At 41.7% G+C, this 18332-nt stretch overlaps 1 long non-coding RNA gene across 1 annotated transcript in view; it reads right to left on the bottom strand.

The window, feature by feature from the left end:
- LOC102993068 (uncharacterized) overlaps window positions 1–18332 on the bottom strand; it is a 179172-nt gene that overhangs the window by 41946 nt on the left and 118894 nt on the right. The window lies entirely within an intron of this gene.

The raw sequence follows: 18332 nt of genomic DNA, 5'->3' as shown, positions 1-18332 counted from the left end.
CCCTGGTTTGGGAAGATCTCACACGCCATGGACCAACTGAGCCCGTGTGCCACAACTACTAAACCTGTGCTCTAGAGCCCAAGAGCCACAACTACTGAGCCCATGCACTGCAACTACTGAAGCCCACACACCTAGAGCCCATGCTCCACAGCAAGAGAAACCACCACAATGAGAAGCCCGCTCACCACAACCAAGAGTCACCCCCGCTCACCGAAACTAGAGAAAGCCCACGTGCAGCAACAAAGACTCAATGCAGTCAAAAATACATAAATAAAATAAATATATAAATTTATTTAAAAATAAAAAATAATAAAGTAGTAATAAGGAGAAAAAAAGTTTTGATCACCTTGAGTTTGAGTTTGAATCAATGGGTCATCTTTCAGGTGAAAATATGCAGCAAACAACTGAAAATGCAAGTCTAAGGTCACTGCTGTGGATTTAGGGTCTGGAGGTATTTTCTAAGAAGTGCTATTTTAATTCACGTGAGCAGATGCAATCACTTAGAGAAAGACTATAGCTAGGGAGAGAAATGAGAACTAAGAAAAAGGAGCATCTTCATTTAGAAAGAAGGAAGAGGACCAAAGGGCAAGTTTAAAAGCAGTAATAAAGAATCAGAGGAGCAAAGAAGCACTCAGCATCACAAAGTTCAACTGAAGTTTTGAGGTGTGTGTCCTAGTCTGTTTGGGTTGCTATAACAAAATGCTATAGACTAGGTGGCTTAAACAACAAACAGTCTTTCTCCCATTTCTAGAGGCTGGGAGTCTAAGATCAGGGTGCTGGTATGGTTGGGTTCTTGGGGAGGGCTCTCTTCCTAGTTTGCAGATGGCTGCCTTCTTGCTGTATTCTCACATGGTGGAAGGAGAGATCATCTTTCTCATGTCTTTTCTTATGAGGGCGCTAATCCCATTCATGAGGGCTCCACCTTCATGACCTAATTATCTCCCAAAGGCTCTGTGTCCAAATACTATAATACTGGGGATTAGGGCTTCAACATTTGGATTTTGGAAGGACACAAACATTCAGCCTATCTCCGTGTGAATGGCCAAGATGCCTCATACTACGGAGAGAGTCAAGAGGTTAAGAACTAAGATGAAGTCTTTTGAGTTACAGACTATGAGATGTTGGTAACCAAGAAGAGAACAGTTTGAGCCTAATATTGAGGTGGGAAGCCAAATTCCAAGAAGTGTGTGAGTTCCAAAGAGGTGAAGGTAGCAGGTGTAAATTAAGATGTTTGTCAGCAAAGAAAAGTGAAGAGGTGGTATCAGGGTCAAGGGGTTGGGGTGGGGGGTTGTTTGTTATTTTGACTACTTGTTTTTTCAGTTTGTGTGTTTGTTTTTACTTGATGGCAACTTGAGCATGTTTGTCAAATGGAGGGAGATGTCCGGAGAGATCTCTGAAGAACATACTAAAGTAAAATATGAAGGGAATAACCAGCAAGGCAAGATTCCAGGGGAAGCAGGAGGCCATGAGATCAAGGAGACCAGGGACAAAGAAGAAGGATGCCTCTTTTCCTGAGATTAGAAGACAACAGTGGAAAGTGGGTGAAGATGCAGAGAAATACTAAAGAGATGTTTGCCTCACTCACAACAGTAAAGTAGGCTTGAGATACCTCTAGAGTCAGAGGATGAAGGCCAGGCTCAGAGAACATGCAGAAAGTTGAGACAGTTTAGAATCAGGACTCAGCAGCATATGAGAGGGAACTAAAGAGAGAGGGCAAAGGCACTGTCAAGCAGTGTGGAAGGCTCCATGGCAGAAGAGCTACATATATTTCATTAAAAGCTCTGAGGTCAGTTTTGTGACTTACTCTGTGGCTTACCAGCAGCCTGTGAACAAGAAGGGCAAAAACCCAAAGTGAGAAGGCAGGACTATTAGCTGTGTGTGCTGCTGTTTCCCACTGTTCTTTGTAGGTGGTGGGAATGGCAGAGGGTCTGTGGGTCACGGAGATCAAGGCTGACAGCAAGAGTGTTGCTGGAATTCTATATAAATTTATTTAAAAATAAAAAATAATAAAGTAGTAATAAGGAGAAAAAAAGTTTTGATCACCTTGAGTTTGAGTTTGAATCAATGGGTCATCTTTCAGGTGAAAATATGCAGCAAACAACTGAAAATGCAAGTCTAAGGTCACTGCTGTGGATTTAGGGTCTGGAGGTATTTTCTAAGAAGTGCTATTTTAATTCACGTGAGCAGATGCAATCACTTAGAGAAAGACTATAGCTAGGGAGAGAAATGAGAACTAAGAAAAAGGAGCATCTTCATTTAGAAAGAAGGAAGAGGACCAAAGGGCAAGTTTAAAAGCAGTAATAAAGAATCAGAGGAGCAAAGAAGCACTCAGCATCACAAAGTTCAACTGAAGTTTTGAGGTGTGTGTCCTAGTCTGTTTGGGTTGCTATAACAAAATGCTATAGACTAGGTGGCTTAAACAACAAACAGTCTTTCTCCCATTTCTAGAGGCTGGGAGTCTAAGATCAGGGTGCTGGTATGGTTGGGTTCTTGGGGAGGGCTCTCTTCCTAGTTTGCAGATGGCTGCCTTCTTGCTGTATTCTCACATGGTGGAAGGAGAGATCATCTTTCTCATGTCTTTTCTTATGAGGGCGCTAATCCCATTCATGAGGGCTCCACCTTCATGACCTAATTATCTCCCAAAGGCTCTGTGTCCAAATACTATAATACTGGGGATTAGGGCTTCAACATTTGGATTTTGGAAGGACACAAACATTCAGCCTATCTCCGTGTGAATGGCCAAGATGCCTCATACTACGGAGAGAGTCAAGAGGTTAAGAACTAAGATGAAGTCTTTTGAGTTACAGACTATGAGATGTTGGTAACCAAGAAGAGAACAGTTTGAGCCTAATATTGAGGTGGGAAGCCAAATTCCAAGAAGTGTGTGAGTTCCAAAGAGGTGAAGGTAGCAGGTGTAAATTAAGATGTTTGTCAGCAAAGAAAAGTGAAGAGGTGGTATCAGGGTCAAGGGGTTGGGGTGGGGGGTTGTTTGTTATTTTGACTACTTGTTTTTTCAGTTTGTGTGTTTGTTTTTACTTGATGGCAACTTGAGCATGTTTGTCAAATGGAGGGAGATGTCCGGAGATATCTCTGAAGAACATACTAAAGTAAAATATGAAGGGAATAACCAGCAAGGCAAGATTCCAGGGGAAGCAGGAGGCCATGAGATCAAGGAGACCAGGGACAAAGAAGAAGGATGCCTCTTTTCCTGAGATTAGAAGACAACAGTGGAAAGTGGGTGAAGATGCAGAGAAATACTAAAGAGATGTTTGCCTCACTCACAACAGTAAAGTAGGCTTGAGATACCTCTAGAGTCAGAGGATGAAGGCCAGGCTCAGAGAACATGCAGAAAGTTGAGACAGTTTAGAATCAGGACTCAGCAGCATATGAGAGGGAACTAAAGAGAGAGGGCAAAGGCACTGTCAAGCAGTGTGGAAGGCTCCATGGCAGAAGAGCTACATATATTTCATTAAAAGCTCTGAGGTCAGTTTTGTGACTTACTCTGTGGCTTACCAGCAGCCTGTGAACAAGAAGGGCAAAAACCCAAAGTGAGAAGGCAGGACTATTAGCTGTGTGTGCTGCTGTTTCCCACTGTTCTTTGTAGGTGGTGGGAATGGCAGAGGGTCTGTGGGTCACGGAGATCAAGGCTGACAGCAAGAGTGTTGCTGGAATTCTTAGCATTGAGGTCCACTCTGGATAGGGAGGCCACTGAGGCCCAAAGCACAAAATCTGGTGACCAGACGCTGTTTCTGAATACATGATACTGGGGGAGGTAAGTGCACACAGGGTCAAGTCTGTACTTCAGCCTCCTTAGAAACATGGGTAATGGGCATGGGAAAATTCCTCATTCCTTTGGATACCAAGAGCTGGTCCTTGAGGTAGACCAGCTCTTGGTATCCAAACTAATCCAAGGGAACATTGCCCCATCCCTCCTCTAATACAGCTCAGAAGGATATACCCAGTTGGCTGCTGAATTGTCCCAGCAGAAGCTCCCACACTAAACACTGACCTTTGCTTCACCAAGACAACTCAGGCACGAACACTAACTGCGTAGTTACTTCAGAGGCAAAGCTCCAGAGGACACTGGGAAACAACTGAAAACATAGTAACTCTTTTAAAGTGTCTAGATATACAGTGTGACCAGGATTTTTGACCGTACAGGAAACCTTCCATGTTCTCTGTACATGTGATCTGGAGCATTTTCTATAATATCGCTTTAAGTATGAGGGCCGTGGTACATACTCCAATTAGATAAAGCTTCCACCAATAAAGAAATATCATGTTTCATTAATTTTGAGTTTATTCAGCTGCCAATAACATTTTGATTTTCAGCTGAATAAACAGTAAATTCAAGAGGCTTTTTAGATGTATGGTGCACTTGAAAGAAGCTTTTTAGGACACAGAAGCCAAAAATGTTTACTCTAACTTTAAAATGATAATACAGCTTAGTTGAATCGGCCCCTTTGGGGATGCATTTCTTCCCAAGGGAAACTACAAAGTTATTCTTCACAAACAGACATCACTTCCCCCACACAATTAGACAGTGGGGATCAGAAAAAGTGTTACCGTATTTATCACTCTGAACTACCAATTCCTTCAAATAAATTCATTACCCACTTAGATAACTTAAAAAATGTGCTTTTTAGGGCAAATAAGCTATGTCATAGAAAATGTTATTGCATATGAAGAATGCTGTATGAAAGAATGAAATTAGAGCAAATTTCCCTCTCCCCCACTCCCTCCCCCAGGGCTCTCTGAGGTGGGGGTCAGGCACCCCTCCCCCCAGGATGGCTGCTTTCCAAAGGCACCTCTCAGGGCACAGCGTGGATCAGAGGCTATAGCAGAAGTTGTGCAAACAACACAAGAGTCAGTGGGGTCCATTCTGCTTTGCAGGCAAGAATTTTGACTGATCCAGAGACCAGAGGAAGTAGTTATGGCCCAGACCTGCTGATGGTATGTTTCTGATTGTAAGAATTTTGGAGAAGGAAAACTGCTTGAAAATACTTCAGAAGGTAAACCAATAGCATCTCACTGTGTCTAAAGGGGGACTGACTACAGAATAGACTTTCACAGCCTGACTGATCAATGACTCCAGGAAGCACTATTCAGTTCAACTTCCCACCTTGGTCCATGCTGTTCCGTCCATCAAAAGGAGCTCCTTCCCTGACTTGGGCTTCCTTCCCACTCATTTTCAATACTCACTTCAGAACTTGGCACTTCCAAAGTGCCTCCCTTGGCAACTCCAGCTCTCCACTCTCTCTTCCCCTCTGAAACCTCCTGTCATTTATTGTCTGCCGCTCATGTGTCTCATATTTATTCCACAAGGCACTCTAATGTTAGTTTTCATATGTATACCTTGTTTGCTTAATTGCATTGTGGCTGTTCAGTATCACAGACTTTGGCTCCACCCACAGGGATGCTGAATGCTACCTCTGGAGTCACTGAGTAGAGAATTTAAACTCCCCTGGGTTAAGAGGCAGACTGGTATAAAGGCCCACAGTCCAGTAAGTGCCCTCCGTGGTACATGGGTGAATCAATCCAACATCAGACACGGTGTGGTGTGAAAAGGGACAGCAGAAAAGCCGGAAAGAAGCTCCATGAGCCACTGCCCTTCTGTAAATGTCTGAATTTGGTTACCCTAGAGGAATGAATCAAACTCAGCTCTAAACACAGCAGAACTTGGAAGGGCAGGTATTTGCTGGAGGCATCCATGAGGTCAGACATGGAGGCCTGAGGATACCTGAGGTCATCTTTGAACATGATTCACACTTGCCAAAGGTTTGCTTCATCTCGGCCTCACTGTCATGGTGCTGCCATATCAAAGAAGAAGCATGGAGAACTGGCCTGACCACAAAGGTGTGGTGACTAGGCCCGTTGCTGGATTGATGACTCTGAGAAATAGAGTACAGAAGTGTGGCCCAGCAAGAGTTTCCTTAACAGAAACAGGGTAGATTCTTGAGAGCTAATGTAGTATATGCTGCAACTAACTCTTGGTTCTGGGCTTTGCTCACAGGGCAGATTCCTCTGCACTGACCATTTCCTAAGAGTATCTTCAGGAGCAACTAAGGGGACTATCCACTCACTTATGTCCTCAATCACACACACACCCTCTACATTGCTTGTGGGCTGGTTCCAAGCAAACTAACCTCAATCAAGCTCTGGTCATCATCCACAACAAATCATCCAAAACAAACTTTGACGCTGTATTCATGGTTTTCATCCAGCTCAAGTGGACATGCCTACTCTTGAAACCAGATAAGTTTACTTCCTCTGACTCTCCATGGACTTCAGCCTTGATTCTGGAGACCTGGTCATCTTGTTTTCAGTTGCTAGATGCTGCCCAACGACTAGGGAAACTCAAACCCAGAGAAGCCAAGACATCAGTCTGGATAGCACCAAATTTTATTCCAAGACTCAAAGTCCTTCACATGTGACCCTCCTGTAAGCTATCTGACCATGTGTTTGGGGAGTACCTAAAAATTCCTAACATAACAAAGCCAGCAGAACTCTTGCAAAACAGAAATCCTTTAAAAACTGGGGGAAACATGTCTTTTATCCCAGTTTGCTATAAGACATCAAACACAAGTCAGCACCATTCCCTTAGGTATCCTTCTTGGATTTTATTTTTAATGAAATATTTGGTATCAAAACATACTTTAAAAGTCTAATTACCCTGTTATCAGCAATTACTATTTTAAAAGGAAAGCTTTTTCACTCAAAAATCTAAAAACTTCAGACCTCACATGGCATTAACCAGCTTTTCAAAGTTTGCTACAATGAATGCTAAGAGATTTTTATGTATTATTTTGAATTCTCTGTTGACTTGGAAACAGCAGGGAATTTTTGCCCCTCGTATCTCCTGAGGACTGCTGCTCAAGTGCAAGAAGCTCTCCATCAGCAAGAACGAAAAGGGGGAACCAGGACTCCACACCCCATAAGCTTTACAAATGAACCTATTTCTTCTCCAGTAAGATTTCTTAGCTTTTGTCTTCCTCATTCAACCCCTAAAATGAAGCCCTGTCCAGATGTCTACGTTTGTTCTATGTTCAAGGAGACCACATTCTGGCCCTCCTCCAGTCACACCCCTCCTCACAAAGCAAGAAAGGCCACCTCTTAGCAACCCCGAACTTCTAGAAGATGTCCCAGACACTCAGGACTCCAGAATAGTCCCTGCCTAAACAGCCAAGCCTGTTTCTATGGCCACATGATACAGCCCTGCCTTAAGAATCACCCAATAGGACAGGCACAATTAGAAGAAGTGGTCTTGAAACATGCTAGTAATTTTTCGGAGAGAAGATTTATTTAAAAAACACCTCTTCTCGGGGCTTCCCTGGTGGCGCAGTGGTTGCGCGTCCGCCTGCCGATTTTGGAGAGAAGATTTATTTAAAAAACACCTCTTCTCATTGTCATAAATTCAATGAAATTATAGAGGTTGGGAGGACCTTGGAGACCTGTGACTTCATCCCCTCATTTTATGGCCTAGCCCTGTGGCAAAGAGCAGAAACCCGGCCTTGGTTGGAACCTCAGCTACAACTATTATAGGTCCACAACCCCTCTTCTGAAACCTTTGTGGCGAATTGTGTTTTGAAGTTCCAAATTCAGGGCATGTTAGGTGATAGAGTACATATAACATAAAACATCACACCCCCAGTGGGGTCAGCACCCCATAATCAAACATAGTAATATCTCTTCAAGAGACACATTAATATTCATACTATTATGGGCTGAATGTTTGTGTCCCATCAAAATTCATATCTTGAAGTTCTAACCCCTAGTACTTCAGAATATGACTATTTGGAGATGAGTCTTTAGAGAGATAATTAAGTTAAATGTGGTCATTAGGGTGGGTCCTAATCCCATATGACTAGTATCTTTATAAGAAGAGGAAATTAGGACACAAAAAGGCACAGAGGGAAGACCCTGTGAAGACACAGAAAAGACAGCCATCCACTAGCCAAGAACAGAGGCCTCAGAAGAAACCAACCCTTCCAACACCTTGATCTTGGACTTCCAACCTCTAGGATCGTGAGGAAAAATTTTTCTGTTGTTAAAGCCTATGGTACCTTGTTACGGCAGCCCTTGCAAACTAATGCACTCACTAAGTAAAGATGGTCAATAACCTCATGTCAGTTAAGGTCAGGTTCTACTCCCAAATGAATTACGAAAAAACTTCCTGTTTTCAGAGCTTTTATGGCTTTCAGAAGAGAACAGAGTATGGGCCTGGCTGTCTGTGGGTCTGTGGGCAGGTTGTCTAACCCAGCCAAGAGTCTGGAGTCACAAAACTTTCCAAGAGCACACAGAGCAATGTGAATCCCTTCCATGCCCTGGAAGCTTCCTTACAGCCTGGCTGCCCATGTTTCCAAGCTGCCCTCTGAACAGGCTTCAGATGAATATGAATCTTGCCAATGAAATAACTCCTGTTACGCAAGGTCCCCCTGCAAGGAAATCCTGAATTAGCCTCTCACCAGGTCCTCCTAGGTCTGCTAAATGCTTCAGATTCTTTGAATTCTGTGGCCTTATTACTCCTTCCATTTTAGCACCATTGGGGAACAGATATCCTTTCCCTCTCCATTATACTAGCATTTTGGTTTGATTTCTACACTGACTCAAAAGAAGGGGGATCGGGGGCTTCCCTGGTGGCACAGTGGTTGGGAGTCCGCCTGCCGATGCAGGGGACGCGGGTTCGTGCCCCGGTCTGGGAGGATCCCACATGCCGCGGAGCGGCTGGGCCCGTGAGCCATGGCCGCTGGGCCTGCACGTCCGGAGCCTGTGCCCCGCAACGGGAGAGGCCACAATAGTGAGAGGCTCGCGTACCGCAAAAAAAAAAAAAAAAGAAGGGGGATCACCTCAGAGCTTCTGTCAGGTAATAAGCACATATGTGTGTATGTAAGAGAAAAATAAACCATTTGTTAATAGTTTTATTTAACAACCAGCTGTCTTTCCCCCATTTTTCCAAATTCTTGATCAAGGCAAGCAGCCAGTTGCTAAATTTGACAGTTTATTATTTAGCAGTAAAAACAAGCTCAGTTACTAAGCTCTTTAAAGAAACATGAAGTACCATTTTTCATTCCCAGAATTCCTTTTTTAGCCCTCACTGGCTTTGTTTCTTCAGTTTCTTAATTTTTCCTAAAGTGAATCATCCTCCCTTAAAAGGCTACCTTGCAAGGTCCACACCAAGTCATAGAAAACCTTACTTTCAAAGACCAGCTTATTTCCTATTACATAGTTATACAACAAGAACAATAATAATAATAATAGTAATGATGATAAAATAATAACAGAAGTTAGCACTTATGTTTCCCCAAACCAGACACTATTCTAACCACTTCTGCATATACCTCATTTAATAATCAGAAGTCTGTTGCTATTATTATTATTATTCCCATTTTATGGATGAGGAAACCGAGAGATGGAGAGGTAAAATAAATGGTCCAAGGTCCCATTCTAGTAAGTGAGAAAACTGAGACTTGAACCCAAGCATCCTGGCTACTCTTAGCCAATAACCTTGCACCCATCCAGTTGTTCACTGTTTCCATAGGCAAACATGGATAGCCACATACACAATCCCGATGAGAAATATTACTTTCTGTGTATATACAATGTCCCTTTTTTAAAAAGACTTTATTTTTTTAGAGAAGTTTTAGGTTTACAACAAAATTGGGAGGAAGGTGCAGAGATTTCACATATACCCCCTGCATCCACACATGCATAGCCTCCCCCACTTACCAACCTCACTCACCAGAGTGGTACAATTTTTACCAAGGCTGAACCTACATTGACATAACATAAACACCCACAGTCCCTAGTTTACATTATGGTTTACTCTTGGTGTTGTACATTCTGTAGGTTTGGGCAAATGTATAATGACATGTATCCACCATTATAATATTATATAGAATATTTTCACTGCCCTAAAAATCCTCTATGATCTACCTCTTCATCTCCCCCCTCCCCCAACCCCTGGCAACCACTGATCTTTTTTATTGTCTCCACTGTTTTGCTTTTCCAGAATGTCATACAGTTTGAATCATACAGTATGTAGCCTTTTCAGATTGGCCTCTTTTATGTAATAATATGCATTTAAGGTTCTTTCACATCTTTTCATGACTTGATAGTTCAATTCTTTTTAATGCTGAATAATATTCCATTATCTGGATGTACCACAGTCTATTTATGCATTCACCTACTGAAGGACATCTGTGTTGCTTCAGAGTTTGGTCAATTACGAGTAAAGCTGCTATAAATATCTGTGTGCAGGTTTCTGTGTGGACACAAGTTTTCAACTCCTTTTGGTAAATACCAAGGAACATAATTGCTGGCTCGTATGGCAAAAATATGTTTAATTTTGTAAGAAACCACCAAACTGTCTTCCAAAGTGGTTGTATCATTTTGCATTCCCACCAGCAATGTGTGAGAGTTTCTATTGCTCCACATCCTCATCAGCATTTGATGCTGTCAGTATTCCAGATTTTGGCCATTCTGATTGGTATGCAGCGACAGCTCATTCTTGTTTAAACTGGCATTTCTCTGATGACATGTTATGTGGAAGATCTCTTCATATGCTCATTTGCCATCTGTATATTTTCTTTGGTGAGGTGTTTGTTAAGGTCTCTGGCCCGTTTTTTGAACAGGTTTATTGTTTTCTTATTGTTGAGTCCCATTTTGTTTTCAGAGTAAATTGTTTTAACAGTATGGTTATTAGAGGGCCTTCCCTGATGGCGCAGGGGTTAAGAATCTGCCTGCCAAAACAGGGGACACGGGTTCGAGCCCTGGTCTGGGAAGATTCCACATGCCTTGGAGCAACTAAGCCCACGCACCACAACTACTGAGCCTGCGCTCTAGAGCCTGCGAGCCACAACTACTGAGCCCACGTGCCACAACTACTGAAGCCCACGCACCTAGAGCCTATGCTCCGCAACAAGAGAAGCCACTGCAATGAGAAGCCCGCACACCTCAACAAAGAGCAGCCCCCATTTGCCACAACTAGAAAAAGCCCGCGTGCAGCAACGAAGACCCAACACAGCCATAAATAAATAAATAAATAAATTTATTTTACTTATTTTTTTTTTTTTGTGGTATGCGGGCCTCCCTCTGTTGCGGCCTCTCCCGTTGCGGAGCACAGGCTCCGGACGCGCAGGCTCAGCAGCCATGGCTCACGGGCCCAGCCGCTCCGCGGCATGTGGGATCCTCCCAGCCCGGGGCGTGAACCCGGTTCCCCTGCATCGGCAGGCGGACGCGCAACCACTGTGCCACCAGGGAAGCCCCAATAAATTTATTTTTTTTTTAAAAAAGAATCTGCCTGCCAAGGCAGGGGACACAAGTTCAATCCCTGGTCTGGGAAGATCCCACAGAGATGCCATAGAGAAACTAAGCCCGTGCGCCACAACTACTGAGCCCACATGCCACAACTACTGAAGCTCACGTACCTAGAGCCCGTGCTTCGCAACACGAGAAGCCACCACAATGAGAAGCCCATGCACTACAACGAAGAACAGCCCCTGCCCACCGCAACTAGCGAAAGACCACACGCAGCAATGAAGACCAAACACAGCCAAAAATAAAATAAATAAATTTTTTTAAAAGATTTAAAAAAATAGTATAGTTATTAGAAAGAACACTGGACTAAAAATTAAAACAAGGATCTCATTCCATTGACTTGTGACCTTGGAAAATCATTTATACATACCAAGAAAGCTGAACAAACATAAAGTTAGAAAAATTAAGGGCACAGTTGTGAAGTGGAGAGGGACTGCTAAAGAGAAGAACCCAAAATTTGCTGAGTGCAGATTATGAGTCAGAGATCTGTTAAGCACATAATCTCAATGCTAATCCTCTAAGGTCTGTATGACGGGCTGAAAAATGGCCCCCCAATATATATGTCCACGTCCTAATCCCTGGAAGCTGTGAATGTAATCTTATTTGGAAAAAAGGTCTTTGTAGATATAACTAAGTTAAGGATCTCCAGATGAGGAGACCATCCTGGATTATTTGGATGGGCCAAATCCAATGGCAATTGCTCTTATAAGAGACACACAGAGGATGCAGATAGAAGAGGAGGAAGCAGTGTGACAACAGAGGCAGAGATTGGAGTGATGCAGCCATAAATCAAGGAATGCCAAAAACCACCAGACACTGGAAGAGGCAAGGAACAGAATCTCCCTTAGAGCTTCTGGAAGAAGCACACCTACCAGCACCATGATTTCAGACTTCTGGCCTCCAGAACTATGAGAGAAAACATTTCTGTTATTTTGAGTCACCTAGTCTATGGTAATTTGTTACAGTAGTTACAGGAAACTAATGCAACCAGTACTATAAGAACTGACCATCAAAGGGCTGGCAGGTACCACTTGCAGTTTACCTTAACATGCACATAAGTATGCATATTTCCACTTTACAAGAAAGAAAATGAAGTCTCAGAGAATTCACTACTCCTGTTTACCTTGAAAGGATAGTATGAATATTAAATGAGATATTTATACAGGACAGATCTTTGAGAACTGTAAAACACCACATCATAAAAGCTATGATAATGATGATGATAACGATGATGATGATAATAATAATGAGGATATTGACCATACAGGATGGGGAAAAGCACATTTTTACGAATCACATAGTGAAAGTAATACACAGAAAATTCCCTAAACAAGTATTTCTAGTCTTCAAAAATTACAATAGGGCTTCCCTGGTGGCGCAGTGGTTGAGAGTCCGCCTGCCGATGCAGGGGACACGGGTTCGTGCCCCGGTCCGGGAAGATCCCACATGCCGCGGAGCGGCTGGGCCCGTGAGCCATGGCCGCTCAGCCTGCGTGTCCGGAGCCTGTGCTCCGCAACGGGAGAGGCCACAACAGTGAGAGGCTCGTGTACCGAAAAAAAAAAAAAAAATTACAATATAATACACATAACAAAATATAACTAAAGCTTTTTTAATGATTCAGACGAATCAGGCAGCTCCTCAGTCTTCATTATGAATATTAATTATTATTGCATTGTCAAAGCAATAAAAAAAACTTCTTTTGGGAGCTGAAGAAACTAACAGTTATGGAATGCTTGCCATGTGTTAGATATAGTACCAGTGCTTTCATAAGCATTATCTGATACCAGTCAACTTCTAATTCTTTTTCGTTCAGCTCTCTCTATATGTGGTCCACAGCATAACAACCCAATGAGCAAGGCCCTTTCTGGTAACATCGGCATTCTTCTATAATCTAACTGAAGAGTCTGTTATTCAAGCACCAATAGACATACAATTATAACAGTTCGGGGAACGACATTATTTAGGCACTTCATCTAATACATGTGGGGATGTGCAAGTAATGAGTCAAGCCTCCTCTTCTGAAATGGATACATTTCCATTTGTTCACTGATAGTAATGTTTTTAGGGCCATTTAGACCTTCTCAAATATTCTCACTCTAATCAGTACTGACACAATGAAATTAGCCAAGAGTTTTCTCTTTACATGCATCCTTTGAAACATTAATCTAAGTTGTATTTCTTTCCTTAAGATGCTGACATTTAAACAAAGAAAAACCAAGCACATAAACAAGCAAAATATTTTAATGGACCTGTTCAAGAAGCTTTACAGTGAAATCTGAAATGAACACGGAGAAAAAAAGTTCAGATAAAATGGTAAAACCAAGTACTATGGAAGAAAAGAAAGGTTACTAACAGAAAATCTAATCATGGACAAGGAAGCTAGTGATTCTCTGGAGGAAACAATTGGGAAGAGAAAAAAAAATAGAGGTAGATCATGACATCAAGACTCAAATAGATATTACTTCCCCATAAATTAGGAGGAATGAGGTTTTTACCTTAGTGGCAATAGAAGGGTACATCTGGTTCAAGGAAACATGTCAGTTGAGAGGAGAAAGATCATTGTGCATGTTAAGTAAGCATTCGCTATAAGAATTACATACTGATGTATAATCAAATTAATGTTAATGTTAATATACTGTCATTAAGTAAAAGAATGTCTTATTCCTGAGAGATGTATTCTGAACTACTTAGGTGCGAAGTGTCAGAATGTCTGCAACGCATTTCAAATGGTTCATTAAAAACTGATATCCAAGAAAGGTCTTGGAGGAAGAGAGAAAAAGATTTAAATGTGGACAGTTGTTGAATATAGATATATCAGTAGGTACTTGTATAATGCACATTCATTATACAAGTCTTTCAACTGTTTCTGTAGGTTTGAAATTTTTCATAATAAAAATTGGGAGGAAAAAGAAAATATTCATCTGAACTTACCAACTTGAAACCCTAAAGAAAATTCCCAGCTCATAAACTTGTTTTGTTTGACCCATATAGTGTTTTTGGTTTTGTTTTAATGAATGAAATTCATTTTAAGAACGAGGAGCTTTCACCTAAAATCTGGACTTCTGGGTTATTTTAAAATAGTGGATAATTTGTCTGCCTTTCCTCATGGTAACAGCTAGCTGAAAGGGGTTCAACTGCTTGTCCTTGTACACCTGGCATAAACATGCCCCTCTGTCCCCACCACACCTGCTTCCCTCATTTACAGGACACTACTGGCCCCCATACATAGTTGAGTTTGTGACCCCTCAGTACATAGCATGAACCTGATGAGAAAAGGAAAGGTGAAGACCACTGGTAAAACTAAAAGGAGAGTCAAAATCTAAAAGGGTTGCTTGGAAAAGTACAGCCAAACAGAAAATGAAGGACCTTTTCTTAATTCCCACTGTCAGACTAGAAGACAAGCGAAATAAAGTAGGGGTGGGAATTTTGGTGCCCATTTGTAATGATCAGGTCTTGTTATTGTTTACATTTCTGGGCATGCATTCCATCACTGTACTTGTCACATTGCTTGTATCACATCAGTGGGTTAGTCTTCTCCGCTAGACTGGGATTTCCTTGAAGTTAGTCTTATTTGTGTCTCCACTTCTCTAAGGAGCCATGACTTCTGATAGGAGCTCTGAAAAGGTTTATAGGGTGAGTGAAGGAATAAATGCATGAAAGAAGCTGGTGCTATGTAGCAATGAAGAAGAACAGCCAACCATAATTCAGCTTAAAAAGAGATACGTAGAAGAGTCAATACCTGATGCAAATCTCAAAGATTAACCATAATAGTAACTAATACATACTACTGAGAATTTACTGTTCTCGAGCATGACTCTAAGCATTTTGCATTTAATCTTCATAACAATCTATGAGATAGGCACTACGATTATCTCCTTTTGACAGACGAGGAAACTAAGACAAAGATGCGGCTTCTATAACATTCTAAATGCAGGTAGTTTTGGCTTCAGGATCTGCCCCTTTAACCACTGAGCAATACTCCCTCAGAGCCAACAGCCGCTGAGCATGGATGATGTGCCAGCTCTCTCCCACGTGCTCTATATGTATTATCTCATTTAATTCTCACAGCTGAGATGACATTCCAGTCAAAGGACAACATTAAGGAAAGACATGGAATTGGGGGACAAAAAAAGGTAGCAGGTACTGGGAGTGACAAGCTGTTCACTGTTCTGAATGTGACAAGCCCAATACAGGTGGGATCAGCCACGAGGCTGGATGACATCCTGGAAGGAAATGCAAAAGGAACTTGGACTGTGTCCTGTCCACAGTGGGGAACAACTGAGGGGTTTCCAGCAGAAAAGTGAAACAGTCAGACTTCATTTTAGATGAGCCACTCTATCATGAAGTAGAGGACTGGTTATTAGGAAAACACTGTGGTGCCCCACGTGAGAAATGATAAAAGCTGCTGCTACAACAGTAATAACCGGGGACAGATGGAAGGCTTCATGGCCAGTTTTGCAACTGATTGGATGGAAGAGATCATTAGAAGGGATGGACTGAGGCTGAATCTTTCAGCCTGGGGACTAGGTGATAGATGGCAGAGCCACCAGTTACAAGGAGAGCCCCAGAGAAAACTGAGAGAGCCAGCATCAGCTCCATAAGCACACACCAACCACTCATTTTATTTCTTCTTTGATAAAGTTGCTAAGTGAAAAATGAAGAAGATCCTAGATATGGTTTGTCTGGGTTTTTACAAACTTTCAAGCCTCTTTGTGAGTCCCTGAATATACCAACACACTACCTTCCCAGGGCCGTTATGCAGAAAATGCTTCCTGGAGAAATTCAGATGGCTGGTTCCTCATCTCCTTCACATCTTTACCTAAAAGAAGTCTTCCCTGACTGCCATATAAAAGAGCAGGTTTCCACCTCTCCCTCCTTTCTTATTCTAATTATCTTGCTTAATTTTTCTTATTCAATAAACACATTATTATCTCCCTGCTCCTAGAATATAACCCCATGAAAGCAGTGACTTGTTTTTGCTCCTTGCTGTAGCCATAGGTCCTAGAATAGCGCCTGGCACTTAGTAGGTGTTTAATAAATGGTTATTGAATGAATTAGTAAAAGAATGAATGGAATCCTTATAAATGAAGTTGTAAGTGTGAATGAGGAGATAGTACAGAAAGGTGGATGCAGAGAGTGTTCATAAATAGAGTCACACTAACATAAGGAAAGCCCCCCCATAGAAATAACTAGCCTCTATCCTTTCCTGACCCTGTACTGATCAATATTTCTATAGCAACAGCTTATATCAAGTCAAGAAGGCATGCCTTCTCAACTTGCTTAGATCATAACTGGAGGAATAATGACAGAATTCTTTTTAAAAATCTTGAATGATAAAATAAGAGAGTAAATATAAAAATCTACATTTAGAGTCCATAAATTTATGGGAGCCAACTTGACAATAGTATGTGGAAAAGGTATGAGAAACTGCAAATTTGAGTATTTTCATTGCTTTCTCACTTACCAACTAGGTCCTTTAAATATTTATTAAAGTCTTCCTGGGTGCCAAATACCATGCTAGATACAGATGCATAAAATAGGGTCCCTGATTTCAAGAAACTGAAAGTATATCTACAAACATAGAAGTAGATACATTTCATATAATGTACAAATTTCTGAACTTTTAGTACAAAAAGGCTAATACTGGAGATGGAGAGAGAACGGTTACTTCAGTCCAAGAGTTCAGGGGAGAATTCTCAGTAGAGATGATGCCTGAGCATGGTCTTAAAGAACATGCCCATATTGGGCAGGTAAAGAGAGGTGAGGAGTGCGTTCCAGGAAGAGGAAAGAGAAGGAGAAAAGACAGCAACGTAACACAACTTAGCAACATAGTATTTCCAGAGCAGTCTGAGTGGTAAAAAAAAAAAAAACAAAAACAGCACCATCTTGCTCCCCAGCACTGCCCCACGCCAATTCTCCTTCCTTTATACACTCTGGTGCCCTCATCTCCTCCATCTCTTGTTCACCAGTTGTAGGATTTGGATTTAGGGCTTGAGAGACAATGAAGTTTCCTATTAGGCCTTTGGACCAAATATTAGGGCTTTCAATAGCATTTTGGCAAAAAGCCAAGCTAATAATAAAGTAGTTCTCTGTTCTCTCTTCCTGTATGTTTATCTCCTCAGAGACTCCACACACAGGAGGAGTGCTGACTGAATCTGGGTATTTCTGAATCCCCAAGCCAAAGTCTACCTAATGATACCTCAATCCTGTCATTGCTTTCAACACAAATATATGAATGCTAATTGTATAAAAGAGGGAGAAAACATAGTATAATTCTTTTACAGGCAGAAAGACAATATTTGAGTTCTCACAGGCAGGTAAAATTTACTAACAATGAAGCAAAACTTTCCAAAAGTCACAACTTTTATTCCAAAAATGATCATTCTAAAAATGGCTTCTGGATACCAGAAATGCTCAAATGGATGTTAGAGAACAAGGACCAACAGAGCACCAGGTTAATATTGGAAGGCATAAATATTAGCTGTCACTTTGCCAAGAATTAGCTTTGTGAATCATATCATGTCTAGTGTTTGGTGGCCCTTATGCTCTATGACCACTGAGAACCCTCTGGCTCTGTATTGCATTGCTGTGCATCTAAGATGTGCCTGACACACAGCGCAGTCAGACTTTTAACTAACTGACATAATAGCTGAGGCCTCAGTCCCCAGGAGTAGGGTTTTTCTTTTTGTTTTTGCTTGTTTTGTGAAAAACTAGACTCCTAAATACTTCTACCCTCAAACCACTGTCCCCTTGCTCACTTTTCTTTTGTTTGTTTGTTTGTTTGTTGCTGGGAGCTAAAGGTCTAGAGCTGCCCTTGGCCCTCCCATATCTGTATTCTTTAAAAAGTGTAAAAATAAACAGTTTTTAAAGAGTATTTCCTATAGTTTCCTCTAACGCTGTGTGGTAAAACTAGTTTCAGTGGTTTTAATTTCGTTCTTAACATTCAAATACGTTTTAATCCAGGAATAATTATCAACTGGTAAACATTTTCTTTTCCCTATGTGGCTAGAGTCCAA

This window comes from Physeter macrocephalus, chromosome 2 (assembly GCF_002837175.3).
Source record: "Physeter macrocephalus isolate SW-GA chromosome 2, ASM283717v5, whole genome shotgun sequence".
NCBI classification, from domain to species: Eukaryota; Metazoa; Chordata; class Mammalia; order Artiodactyla; family Physeteridae; genus Physeter; species Physeter macrocephalus.
This window is presented reverse-complemented; position numbering and strand designations above follow the sequence as displayed.